Source organism: Protomyctophum parallelum (genome assembly GCF_964188405.1).
Source record: "Protomyctophum parallelum genome assembly, chromosome: 5".
Classification (NCBI taxonomy): domain Eukaryota; kingdom Metazoa; phylum Chordata; class Actinopteri; order Myctophiformes; family Myctophidae; genus Protomyctophum; species Protomyctophum parallelum.
The window spans coordinates 55,618,724-55,633,911 of NC_139702.1; positions in this window are offsets into that span (position 1 = coordinate 55,618,724).

Genomic DNA, 15,188 nt, shown 5'->3' on the forward strand with positions numbered 1-15,188 from the left:
TGAAATACCCCTTTAATCTCTCACCTTTTCGGCAGCAGTATGCACCCGTTGTGTCTGCAACTTTGTTTTGTCTGATATGTGACTGTTAGCTTGTTATTATGACTTCTAAGGACTGTTCCCTTCAACTTAACTAGATAATATTTACTCTATATTTGTACTGACATCATTTTCTATTGCTTAGAAACAAGCAGAAGCATAAAAACACCACGGATAGAGCCCACATTGCTTTTCTTGAACTATTGTGTGCAGAAAAAATTAATGATCCCTGTTGCATCAAGATTTTTCAAGAATGTTTACGACTGTGGTAACAAACAAACAAAAATAGTTTACCTTTGACTTCCATATCTGCCATGGCAAAGACAGCAAGACTGTATATGTGGTTGTAAAGTGGAGTAGTTCATATGACTATTATTTGCAAAAAGAAAGTGTTGTTTTTCTAAAGGGTGTTCTACTGTATAATTCTTACCTGGAGCTCTTCTTTGTGTAGTACGCATGTATGAGAGTTCTTGTCAGCTTTATTGCTGTGGTGTTTAGTCATAGCCTCGCAGTGGCCAGACGTGAATCTGCCGGTGGTAAAATAAATTGCCTTCGGCAGATAGTGTGATATGAGTCTGGCCAAGAAGCCAGGCTAGTTTAGCCATAGACCTTGGTATGTGCCGTAGGCCTACTCTATATGGGAGGAGAATTATCAAATGGTATACAGGAATATGATGCCTGAACATGGTGTAGCGGTTTATCGGCAGAACACACTGTAGATCATACTATATGACCTACTGTAGGGGTTTAATAATATTTTTTGTTACAGTGTACTTGTATTTAGAAAATCCCCTGTCATTTTGTTCTGTGATATTTCCGATAAGAAAACACATTGAAATGCTAGATTTCCCTAAAATTCCCTGTAGAGTTGAGCGTGACGTTCACTCCAGAGAGCTTATCATGAGGCCAAAGTTGATTGTTGTTGGTCTTTGTTATAACATGAAAATATCTGTTAATATGAATATCCAAGCCTTTTTACATATTTTGCCATACAGATTTTTTTTGTATAGTTTGTATCCTTATGTACTGCATGGCCAGTTAATTTATGCACAAACTGATACATGTTCACAATGAGATGCTGTCACATTATGTATTTTCTTTTCTTTTGTTAGGTAATTATTTAGTTTCATACTTATATTAAATTTTATGTTTTAGCTGCATTATAATTAGGTTAAGCTCTGCCATTCTTTATTTCCTCCCAGGATATATCACTGCTTTTTCAGTTTTCCAACCATGTTGGACATATCAATCAACAGCTGTGGAAATGTGTCAAAAATAAATGTTACCAAGTACTACACAATTAAGCGTATATTGTTTGTGTTTCCAATGCATGATTTGATGTTTGACAAATTACATATGGGACTAGGACTATACAATACAATTATCTTTGTAAAGATCGTTTTAGCCAGTGTTTGCGTTAGTTAGACAAAGTATAGAAACCACAGAAAGCTACTGTAAGGGTAGAGAGACATACAAAACTCCATTTGGTGTCTATCCGGGAACTTGGAACCGGGAACTACAGATAATCTCCATGTAATACTGTACCAGTACAACGCCCTCTCTTCGCTGCTCACTGTACCAAGGAAAGATGCAGAAAACAAGGCTTTTGAGTTAAATTTTAGATTCAGCACCAACAATCCATATTCTACTACAGTACAGGGGTTGTACATGGGCAAGTTACCAAGACAATTTTATGTGATCTCATGTACTTGGAGGAAGAGCCAGTGATATGATACATGATATAGTACTTTGTCAGTTTGCACTGAAATTTGTTGAAACACAGTGCCAGAAGGACAAGAACTGAAAAGACGATGGATTTTACCCCTCAATATAAATCAAGCTAAGAACATAATTTGAGAGAGCAGAGGTGAAAGATGTGAGAGGGGGAACCAGATTCCAGGGGGAGAATCTGAATCGGGACATGCAGTACTTCTTGAACAGATAGATGAGGTTTCATTTCATGATGCTGCTGTTCTGAAGGTCATTGGACAGTAAAAGAGCCAGGAAGATTTCATTCCTACAGAGGCCCGAGAAGCCCATGTGATGGATGCATCTATTCATTTCTATGTAGCTAAAGAACAGAACAGTAATTCATCATAATGGGAAGCAAAAAAGGGAAAAGATACAATATACAGTGAGGGAAAATGGGGTGGGGGGGTGGGGGGGATTCAGATTTTACAGAGGCCAGTTTCGAATTGCAGCCATCCGTAGGTGCCCTTTGAGAGCGGTTTTGAAGGAGTCAAGGGATTCACATGTCTTAATGACTGTTGGTAGGGCGTTCCACATTTTGGTGGCATAGGAGCGAAAAGAATTTAGTCCCTTGTTTGTGCCGAATCTGGGTTGTACATGGTTTGTTGCACTCCCTCTGGTGTTGTGGGTGTGGACTTCGTTTACATTAAGGAAGTATTTAGACAGGTACATTGGTATCTTGGTGGTGTATCGAATCTTGTGGACCAGACCCATTGCAAGATGCTGTACTCTGTCGACGACCCTAAGCCATCCCAGCCTGTCAAAGTGGGCAGGGGTGAGGTGGGTTCGGGGGGTGAGGCCAAGTAGGAGCCTGACCAGTTTGTTTTGGGAGGTCTGGAGCCTTGTTTTGAGGGCCTTTGAGGTGCTGTGGTACCAAGAGGTGACCAGTCATCAGCACCACACCCATTCTCTAATTCTCCATTCACCTCCATTCATGACCTTAGACTTGAGAACACAAAAGGGAAACAATATAACACAGGCCACCAACATTTCCAACTCATCACAATTATTCCCAAATTAACTAAACACAATAATAACAATACTAATCATAAGGACAGCGGTCCGTAACACAGCTGAAGAACAATGCTATACTTTGTTTCTTCCAAAATAGCAGATCTACAAGCTCACAATGTGTTGCAATGCATCATGTTATAATCTTGAAGATTTTCTATTTTCATTTTTTTTGACAATACTTTTGTATGTGTAACTTGTAATAGAGTACAAGGTTATAGTTCTAAGTCATTGTGGATAAGAGTGTTATGTCTAAATTGTAACTTGTCTCAATAGAAGAGCAGGGAGACAAATTACAACAACCCCAATTGTTTAAGTTATATTGTATATAAACATAGGCCTACAGATTGGACACAATTGCATTTCCTTCCCTTAAAAAAAAGTTATAGGCCTATAATGCCGCTTTTAAAACTGTTAGGAAGTAGCAGGCATTTGTAGAATCAACCTCACAGGGTCCTATGTTTAAATGTGATCCTTTCACCCCCTCTGCTGGTGGAAGTTGTACATTGATTGTAAAATGTCTACATTTCAATGCAGCAATGCACTGCAGCACTGATATTACAGTAAAAATGTACTTTGACATTTGTTACTTGAAAATGTAGTAAGTAAAAGTATAGAACACATGGGAATTATTCCAATGAAGTAAAATGAGCTCAAAGTTTTACTTAACTACAGTACTTGAGTGATGTACAGTACTTATAGTTACTTTCCACAGTGCATGTGTAGCCTACTTTATCCACCACTGCATCTAAGCATACAACATGGCACGTGCGGAGGACTGTAAAGAGTGTGTGTGTGGCCTGATTAAAGTGTTCCCTATTGGAAGAAATCCTGAAAAACCGAATGATTTGTGATTTGATGATTCCTGCAAATGTGTGCTTTGGGTGGTAGCTGTGTTTATGGAGTAGTGCGTGTGTGTCTGTGTCCTTAAAATATTTTTTTGTCAGTAGTTGTTTATGTGTAGGATCTATTGTATGAAAAAATACGGTGGTGTCCAGGAAGTTAATCTCTGTTGGATGAATTATGTGTTTGATGGTTATGGAAGCATGGTGTGTGTTCAAAATCTGTAAAAATGTATCAAACTGTTGTAAGGTGTGTGGCCAGAGTCCTATGATGTCATCTAAAAATCTGAAATACATGGTAGGTTGTAGTGGACACTTTGCCAAGGCCTCTCTCTCCCACTCACTCATGTATGTTAGCATAAGCGGGTGCAAATTTCTTGCCCATAGCTGTGCCCTCTATCTGTAAGTAATGTTTGTTATTAAATGTGAAGTCATTGCAATTAAGACTAAGTTCTAATAGTTGTAAAATGGCATTGTCTGGTCTAGTGTTGTCCGGGTGTGTCTGGAAAAGGTTTCTAACTGCCTGTAAACCAGTGGCTGTATGTATGTTAGTGTAAAGGCTGTCAATGTCTATGGTGAAAATGTATGTGTGTGGTGGCACGGCTATGGGCTTGATTTTTTCCAGGAAATCATATGTGTCTCTTAAATAACTGGCGTGTATGGTGGAGAGGGGGTTGAGGAAGTGGTCTATGTATTGTGCTATGTGGTAGGACTCACTGCTGCAGTCTGACACTATGGGTCTGCCGGGAGGCACCTCGAAGGGAATAGTCCAAGTCTGGGGATCCTTATGGATTTTGGGTAGTAGATAGAAAATCCTAGGTCTGGGGTTATCAGGTCCATAGAGGAAGTCGCGTTGTTTGGAGGTGATGTAGTTTTGGTGATAAAGTGTTGTAATGATTTGTCTGAGTTTGATCTGAGTCTGTGGTTGTATGCTGGCTGCTATGTGAGTGTAGTATCTAGTGTTGGAAAGTTGTCTGTTGACTTCATATGTGTATTGGAAATGATCTAGAATGACTATTTTTGAACCTTTATCAGCTGGTTTAATAACTATTCGGGTGTTGTTCCGCAGTGTTGTGATGCTGTTCCGTTCGTCTGTGGTCAGGTTGTCAGGTCTGTCTGGTGGTGGGTGGTACTGATTAAGTGTATGGTTATCTAGCTGTATGAGGTCTCGTATCCTGCCGTCCACCTGGGAGAGTTTTGGCTCCCAAGTGGAGGGCAGGACAAAAGGTGTATGTCCGTCTGTCTGTGTGTTTTGGAAAAAGTCTATTAATTTAAGTCTCCTATGGTATCTGTGTGTGTCCCTTCGAAGTGCCTCCCAATCTGTCCCTGTGGGTCGAGGAATGTAGGCGAGACCCCTCTCCAGCAACTGGGCCTCTGCGGCCGTGAGACGGACGGACCTGGACAGGTTCAACACATTGGAGTGGGGGTCAGGTGCTGGTCGGAGGGACTGAAGGGCTGTTGGACGTTGAGAGGAAGAGGAAGAGGGGGGAAGAATGGTGGTGTCACATTCAATAGATCCTGTGATCTTTTATGGCCAGATGTAATTTCTTGGGGTCTAGTAGGACTATAGTAAATAATAAAATAATAAATCGCCATAACAATTTGTAAAAAAATACATATTTAGCCCCATGCTCGAATGCCCCCGCCCCCCTGTCAAAAACTGCTAAAATCCCTAAAACGAAAGAAAGCAGCAAATGAAAGTTGGTTGAAAAAAACTAAAGTTGTCCTTTAAGTCAGGATTTAAACCTCAACACAGCTCTAGATTGCTCTTGTTAAGGTCGACATGGACTTAAACACAGACAGTGGCAGAATGTCATGCCAATATAGATCTCAGTCCTCTCTAGACTTGACATTAACAGACTTGACATTCAAGCCCAGCCTGTGCAGCTGGACACTGGACTTTCTTGGAGGTGTTGAGGTTGGGCTCTAATGCCCTTTGCCTAACTTTCATGTTTGCTGCTCCCTTTGGGCTTTGATTGCAGGAGCACTCATCCATTGGCATTTTGTCTATGCATGCACCATGGTACTCTCAAAGGCACTAAAATCAAAATTACCCACCTCTCAAAGTCAAAACAAAATCAGACTACTACTAGACCACACACCTAGCGACCTAGGACTCACCTAACCCAGCTGCTCAATAGTGGGATGGCTAAGTAGTACAACAATTATTGCAATTATGCACCTGGTTTTCAAGATACTCAAGCGACCAGTGCCCATACACATACAGTATACCTGCCAAACAGTTAAACTGCTTCACTAGAGTGAGAAACTGATCCACTGATCTTGTTCCCTCCAGATTCAGCACAAACTTGAGGATGAATTCACCCGGCTGACTACATCCGTAGACGGCCAGGTCGCGGGGACAACAGCTCCACCACCAAAATGTAGAATGCCCTACCACCAGCAACCATCAAAAAGTTATAAACTGAAATGAACCCTCAGTAAAAGCTACCTAACCACCGTAAAAGAGAACCTGTCTGAAATGTTCAACTGGACCGTCCTAGACAAATCTAGCTTGCCACCAGAAATGACCCCCCCCCCCCCCACACACACACACACACACACACACACACACACACACACACACACACACTGTTTTTGAGTGGTGCAACCACTCCAAGGAACAGCAATGTCCGTGTTCACCTACCTAGGCCTACCTTTATTACTCCTAGTATTGATGATTTCATGTATTGTACACGTCTTTAATACATAGGACCACAATGGAAACTAGAACTGCACTCTGTCGAGTGCATACTTGCTTGTTGCACACTAGTAGGCCATAAATGGCCAACTAGTGCGCAAGCAGAGCGCGCATGTAATCTTTTCGCCCGCTGTAAACTGCCAAATTTCAGTATCTCTGTGAAGGAACGTTTGAAATGATTAATGTTTAGATGTAATTATTTGCTACCTACTATACATGTAATCATTTAGTATTAAGTATGATTCTAGTTTCTATCTATATAAGAAATACTGTTTTATTGTTGTAGATATATTCTGGATCCATTTTTTGTTTTTCAGAGACAAATAAATCATTTATATGTGTTGAAAAAAAAAGGTATATAAACTGAATTAAAATATGTTATACAGTATACTTTTTCTGTAAACGGTGGAATCTCAATATCTCTGTGAAGGAACATTTGAAATGTGTAATTATTAGGTGTAACTATTTACTACCTATCTAATTTATGTATGTAAACGCCTATAAAAAAAAGTATATAAACTGAATTAAAAATGTAATTTTAATTTTAAATCTATTTCATGTTAGACTATAGTGATATTAATACTAAATCATGGTCAGAGTAATATGTGTCTCTAACTTCAATTTCTATAATAATACTTTCACATTTGTTAAAATATACATGATCTAAAATATTTCCGTAATCTGTAGTTGGATTTGTATTTAATTGTTTAAAGCCTAATTTTGACATGTAGGTCTTTATACTTCTTTCTATCTCAGTATTATGGTCTTCATTGAAATCTCCTATTATCAAAATTGCAGAAGTCGGAGATGATATGTACTGTATCATGTATTCGAGAAATGTGTTTAATTTTGAAAGGTTTGTTTTAGGTGATCTGTACATAAGAATGATATATAGATTTTTATCTTTTACATGTATACATATATGTTCTACTTTCTCTAATATCCTGCTTTCAGTTGGAATTCTTTCAATGGAAATATCTTCTTTTATAGCAAACATAACTCCCCCACCTATATCTTTTTCTCTGTCATTCCTCATTGTATTGTAATTCGTGTTAGTTGTTTTTAATTTAAAAGTAATGTTATTATTTTTCTTTAAGTGTGTTTCAGTAAAAGCTATTAGATCCAACATTTCGAGTTGGGAATCTGAGTTTATATCTTCTAAATGTGGTAGATAACCTCTGACGTTCAATAATCCAATATTTAATGAATGTTTTAATGGTAATTGAGTTATTTTACGTATATTAGGATTTTCAAGAGGTGATTGTCGTAATCGTATCATTTCTCTCTCTACATTCTTATCTACTTTGATCTTCGTAGGATTAAAGTCAAGTATATATAGATCTTTTATCCTTTTTACTCTGCTGAATGCTACATAGGCTTGTCCCGGGTTAAAATGTGAGCCCTTCATAGATACGACAATCTCTTGTATAGTTAAACCTTGGACCTTATGAATAGTTAATCCCCAAGCTAATGTCAACGGGAATTGAAATCTATTTGTTGATCCTGTTTTTCTGCCTCCATGGAAAATGATAGCTTCATGTCTGTAAATTGGAACTGCTTCTGGATATTTTTTATAGGTACTATTAGCCTTCGCATTAAGACCAACATATTTGTCTTGGAATTTAACGAGTATTACTGTAACATACGTGCTGTTTTTCCCAAAGTCAATATACTCAACAAATCCTCTGATACCGTTGACTAATCCATCAGATACCATTACATTAGTAGTCAACATCACTTGTGCACCAATTGCTATACTGAGTGTAGTTGGTAAATCCAGATCAAATAGTCGTGTGTCTTTATCTTTTCTACTATCTTCTGCCTTTATATGATAAATAGTAATATTCAATTTTTCAAGTTTGTAGTTATTGTGTTCATCGACATTCGTTCAACATTACATTACAGCAAAGTTCAAATCATCTTTCTGGCGCATTACTTCATTAAGTTCCAACAATTTAAATGAATCCCATCCATTACCACATATATTTGCAATTGCATTACTTGTACCTTGAAAGATGTATTTTTGCATTACTGGTGGTAATTGGAATAGATCTCCAACAGCTAAAATAGATACATTGCCAAATGGTTCTTGTACCTTTGAGCCATTTTCCATAACATTTGTGCCTTTAATTTGACTCAATCGTTTATGTACTTGGAGAAAAATGTCTGCACCAATCATAGAAATTTCATCTATAATTAATAATTGCAGATTTTGTAAGGAATTTTCTAGTAATGCTACCTTTTCTTGATTCAGTGGTAAGAAAGAATTTCCAAATCTCGATGATTTTAAAGATAAAGCTGAATGGAGTGTCACACCTCTAATATTGAAAGCTGCTATTCCCGTTGATGCCGTAATCATAGAAATAGTGTCATCAGGTTGTATGAAGTTGGCTGTTTTGAATAATCTCATGCAGTCGTAATGGATCAGTTTAATAAGATGACTCTTTCCTACCCCACCTGATCCACTAAGGAAGATGTGATATGGGACAGTTTTCTTTCCTTCCTTTAAATCAATAACTGTATTTTTACACCATTGACGATGGAAATCCATTAATTGTTTTTGTTTCTGGTTCAATGATCTCATCATTTTACAATATTCTTGATGAGATAATATATCTCTCCTAACTTCTTGTTTGAAAAGATCCCTTGTGTAGTGTCTTTGTTTGCTAGATACAAGTTCTGTGTTAGCATCCAGGTCCTCTTGACTTATTTCTCGTTCCGTCTCTTCATCCTCTTTTCGTATAAGTATTTCTTCGTGTTCCGTACAAGGAGCGATATTTTCCCAAGCATGTTCCGGTGGACCATTAGTTTCAAGGTTCCTTATAGCTGCATCTATTGCTTCTGGATTTATACTGTATTTCTTCTCATTTTTGAAAATGACATCAATCTTGGCATTATAATGATTTTCATAATTAATGTATTTACTTATTAGATCATCCTCTTCATTTCGCCAGGGTAAATACAACATTAACTCAGCACGGAAGTGTTTTTCCTTTTCCGTTTCTTTATTGTATTTATGAAATCGAATGACAGCTTCTTTACATCTTTTGTACATAATACCGAGTCCATGTTTTAGAACTATGAACTTATTTCTTTGGTTTTCTTCCTTTTTTTCAATTTCTACGTCTTCTATTGAGTCATCGTCATTCGTTTGTCTATTGTAATTAGCAACAAATTCTGCTAAACAAATATCTTCTAATATATCTGGCCTTGCAGCGTACCTTTCGATAATATTAGAATAAAAGATATCCTGTTCATCATCTTGCATCTCTTGAATAATTTTCAATGGCTTCATCATTGATACCCGAGAATTCTTAGGGTTTGTGTTTATAAATATTACCTTAGTGCTCATTTTCTTTAAAGGTATTGACAGTATTCTGTATGCTGCTTCTTGTGCTGAAACTTCTCTATGGTTGAGGAATACTGATTTTATTTTATTTATTTGATCTTTGAATTCCATGTCTCTGCTTTCATTTGATACAATTTTTAATAGTTGTCCCATGTTCTTGTCGGTTTTCATCATGTATGAGGCTACATACATTACACAAGCGTATGGGTCTGTAATGTATTGTATATCCATGTTAGCTTTCCAGGCCATAAGAATGTCGGGATTGTAGTTATTGATCCATATTGCATTTGGTCTTCTTTTTAGTATAACCGTATTTCCTCTCTTTGAAACGGCTAGAGCTGTTTTGTATTCGTCCTCTGTAAGTTCTTGTAAGTTCTAGTAATGTTAACATTTCATTCAACTGCATATGCTCTGGTTGTTGGTCTTCATGTATAAATGTCATTACTTTTTTTAATATAGTACGTGCTCGGTTTAAATCCTCATCCGAATCTGTTTCCCTTGCAATTATAATTAAGGGACTTGGTGGTTTTGGAAAATTAAATCTACAATTTCCTTTCTTCTTACATGCACATGAATGAACGTGTGTTTGTAATGTTTCTACTAATTTACTTAACTCTGGTTTTTCATTTTCATCCGGTAAACTACAGCTTATGATTTCATCTATAAATCTCTTCACTTTTTCCTCGTCATCTACGTCTAGTTTCGGAGCATCTTTGATCCATAAAATACTATGAGCATGAGGTGAACCTACAAAAGTAACCTTCATCCACGAGTCGAATGACCGATTCATCACAAGTTCGACATAAAATCGTTGGCGAATTTTCCAATTTAAACTCAATAATCCTCCCCAAATAACTATATAATATTTCCGTCTCTAAGTCATTTACGTTGTTCATATTAAAAGAAAACTTTTCTGTTGGTTCCTCATTTAATATTACTTTTTTTCCTTCTTTTTCAAACCATAATCTTAATTCTTGAACTTCTGGTATATCAAGCTCCCTATATAATATAGTACCTGTATTACTAGTCAGATTCTTTTTGTCATTATAGCTAGTTATGATGGTTCCCTGTAAAATTAAAATAGGGTAAAGAGAACCGGTATCCATGGTTGTGTCTTCTTCCCAAGCTGTATATATAATTTTTGTATTTGATGAATCCAGTAACTGTAATTCCCTTTTTCTACGTGGTCCATTATTTGTAGAAATAGTCTTTACTTCTGAGAAATTAATGCAAATCCCCAATACGTCTATGACACATTTGTCTTCTAACAACTGTATGTCAGGTATCCTGGTGAAATTAAACTTAGGTTTCAAAATTTCCACATCTCTATCAAATACAATAATTTCTGTCCTTGATTTCAGTATAATTTCAAACTTTTTGCGGTCCGTAGAATATTTTGCATTTATTTCTTTAAATTGTCCGTCAGTGATGAAATAACATTGGTTTACTTCAATCAAATTAAAATATTTGTCACATTCTTGAGTAAATCCTGTTACCTTAATTGTTGCTGTACTGTCTGTAATCCGAAAGAAGAAGTATATTCCGTTAGTAAATTTACGTTGTTCACTTTTAGTAACTACCTTTCCACAGATTTTCCATCTTTCACGACTTCCAAATGATAATGAACTTAATGCTGAGATTTTAATTACGGGGTCCTTCTTCATCCTTTTATTTGAAGGTATATCTGTAGATAGTTCCATTGTTTTTCTGTATGTTTCGGTGTGGAGGTGTCCTATTGTTCTAGATCTGTGTTTACAACAGGCTTCCGTGTGAAATTGTCAAATGATCTGGAGTGTTGATATGCCCGAGTCTGTCTGCGTCTTCCTCGGAGAGTCCTGGTTTCAATATCTTCCTTCTTTCACTGTGCATAGGATAGCTGAGAGTCTTTGGCTGAGAGTCACCCCAGCTAACTGGTACACCTGAGAGTCTTTCACCCTTTCTAGCCTTCCCCCGTGGACGTGTCAAATGATCTGGATTGTTGATATGTCAGTTTCGGTGTGGAGTTGTCCTATTGATCTAGATCTGTGTTTACAACAGGCTTCCGTGTGAAATTGTCAAATGATCTGGAGTGTTGATATGCCCGAGTCTGTCTGCGTCTTCCTCGGAGAGTCCTGGTTTCAATATCTTCCTTCTTTCACTGTGCATAGGATAGCTGAGAGTCTTTGGCTGAGAGTCACCCCAGCTAACTGGTACACCTGAGAGTCTTTCACCCTTTCTAGCCTTCCCCCGTGGACGTGTCAAATGATCTGGATTGTTGATATGGCCAAGTCTGTCTGCGTCTTTCTCGGAGAGTGTTAAATGACTGAGCTTCTTGCGATATTATAACTTAGTTTTTGCATATATAATTATATACTTAGATATATATTTAATTTTGCAAACCACACTAATATTATTAATTATGGTAACATTTTTGACACGTTGTGACTTTTATACATTCCAGAATCATAATGTTGTATTACATACGTCATTACTGAGAGCAGTTATACAATATCTATATACGTATATACGCATATACTATATACGTATATCTATATACTCTATACTCTATACTGTATAAAGTGTGTAGTTGTAAGTTGATTAGCGGTATTCTGTGATCGGCCTGGTCCAAAAACCGTGACAGCAAAAAAACCGTTCCGCCATTTCAGGACCCCCCCAGAAAAACATCAAATCTGTGCCCGTATTGCTGGACCAATGATGACGAAATGACCATTTCTTACGTCATCATTTAGAGCTAGTCATACACGTATGTGTATGACTAGCTCTAAATGATGACGTAAGAAATACGTGTATGACCAGCTCTAAATGATGACGTAAGAGATATGGTCATTTCGTCATCATTGGTCCAGCAATACGGGCACAGATTTGATGTTTTTCTGGGGGGGTCCTGAAATGGCGGAACGGCTGTCACGACAAATGGACCAGGCCGATCACATTACTTGCGCGCTCTGCTTGCGCAAGTAATAATGAGCCTTGATATGAAAAGGGTTGAAAACCACTGCATTGCAACATTACATTACATTATAAAATGGGCAATTACATGAGTACTGTTTCTTAGTGCCTGGACTATTATTATTACAAATTATTATATTTTGTCCTAATATGATGTTTTAGTCATTGAATGCCTATCTTCAAGAAAACAATATTTTTTAACTTTAACATATATACATGAAATGTATAACCATTAAATACCATATTTATTTATTTTCATTTTCTATCCTGACAGAATTCTAAATATGAGGGATATGTATCCACGGATGAAGTCATCCAAAACTTTTGGGCTGTCTTCACAGAATTCTCTGGGGAACAAAAGAAGAGTTTCCTCAGTAAGTAAAATACATTTGCTTTATTTATTCAAATACAGTCAATGCTTATTCTGGTACTTCTGTTTAGACACTCAACAGCTAGTTCTTGCAAAGCGTGGTATACATGTCACGCCCATTGTCTCTCTGAAAACTCTTCTGTCCTGTGTTAAAGCTTTTCTTACTGGAGCAGAGAGGCTGTCAAGAGCACGTCTGTCTAAACTACGTGTGAACATCAAGGTCTTGGTCACACCCGACCCTGATAAACACTATCCTTTGGCTGGGACCTGCTATGTGACCTTACATCTCCCTAAGTACAGCAGCATCCATGTACTTCGTCAGAAACTTCTTGACGCTATCACCTATTGTGATGTCATTGGGAATAACTGACTAGACTCAGCCAGTATATGCACTGTAAGTGAGGGAGTTGGAGGAATGTAATTTGCACTATTCGTAATCCCATCTGTTAAAAAGATTTGGGGTTTTCTGTCTGGATAAGTTTTATTTAACTTTTTAATTTGTACAGTATATCATATGTGCGAAATAAAGGAACAACAACGTGTGTGAACTAGGATGCATCATGCAACTTGAACAATATTGTGCTGCTACCTTCTGGCCACCTATCAGAAATGCAGACATGAATACATTTAGTTACTATTACTGTAGTTGTATTTATAAGATTTGCTGTACTGTAGGTAGGCTGTACTGTAGGTAGCCTAAAAAATATTAATTCACAGTACAATCATATTTTGACATATTCTTCTGGTTGCTTTGGGGTGTTGGGGTCCTATAGGCCAGTGGTTCTCAACCTGTGGGTCGGGACCCCCAGGGGGATCCCCACATGCTTTCACTTAACAATTTAAGGACCTTTTTTATACTAAATAAATAAACAAAGTAGCCTAAAGAAAAAAGGCAATTACTGCATCAAAAGTGGCCACCTATCACAAACTATAAACACTGGTCCAACATTGGCCAATTGTCAAATAATATAAGAAAGAGGTAACAATTATGAAAATAGCCAATCTACAAGCTCACAACGCATTGCAGCGCACTGTGAGCTTGTAATATGATTATTTTGGGGGGTTGCACCCTGAAAAGGTTGAGAACCAGGCAACCATGTGCAAATATGATGTAAGTAAATTCAGACAGTGGGTGGGAAATGGTGCAGGACAATCAAAGTTATGAAAAAAAACAAGGTTCTGTTCTACAAAAATTAATAGAATACGCACATCAATTGGTAGAGGTGCTGGGTTAGAAAGTGGGAGAAAAAGAAGAATAAACCCACACACTCATCTGCTCCAATTAACGACATTTCGAGCCAATTAAAGGTATATTCAGTGATTTCACTTAATTCAAATATCACTTATTTTTTTGTTTTGTTGTGATAATCCTCCCTACTATAGAGTGTGCTGGCCATATAATGAGTTCCTCCCTGTCCCCAGTTAACTAAAAAAAAACCTTAGGTTTCGTTTTTGACTCTATCCTGATTGGACGAAAGGCTGGGTCCCACAGCCAAAAACGAAACCTAAGGTTTTTTGAGTGAAATCACTGAATATACCTTTAAGGCTCTTCATCTGGTCAAACTCGAGACATGAGTGAGTAGCCTATACAGCGCGTTGTGAGCTTGCAGATCGTCGGTGCAGGAAAAAGTAGGCTACAGGTGAAAATATAGTAGACCTACAGGTAAAAATCACAGGTCATGTTATCAAATAATCAAATCAACATTTTACACATCCACAACAGTGGGAAAAGTACAAATAGACACCATGATTTATAGAATCTATAGAGCAAATAATTCACATAATCAGGTATTTTATCTTGGGCAACAATTAAGAGATAAATCATAGTTACAACTTACAATAAAGAAATTATAAAAAGTGGTTGATATAGCGTGATAGGAAAGTCCTCATTCATTCCTTTTGGGGAATGTTGTTTAGAGCATAAATCCAAAATGATTCTCACACTGTTCAGTTCTACCCCTGACAGAAGAGTCGGACCAGGATTCCATGTGAATATTCCTCAGAATACTGTAATTCTGCTATCATGGGCAGCCATGGGCTGTCATGTGTCTGCCCTAGGTCTGAGGCATTGCCAAACTGTACATTGTCTCTCTTGCATCTCTCTCTCTCTCTCTCTCTCTCTCTCTCGGCCATGGTCTATGGAAGGTTAATAGTTTGTTGACTTTGTTCAGTCAAAACAGG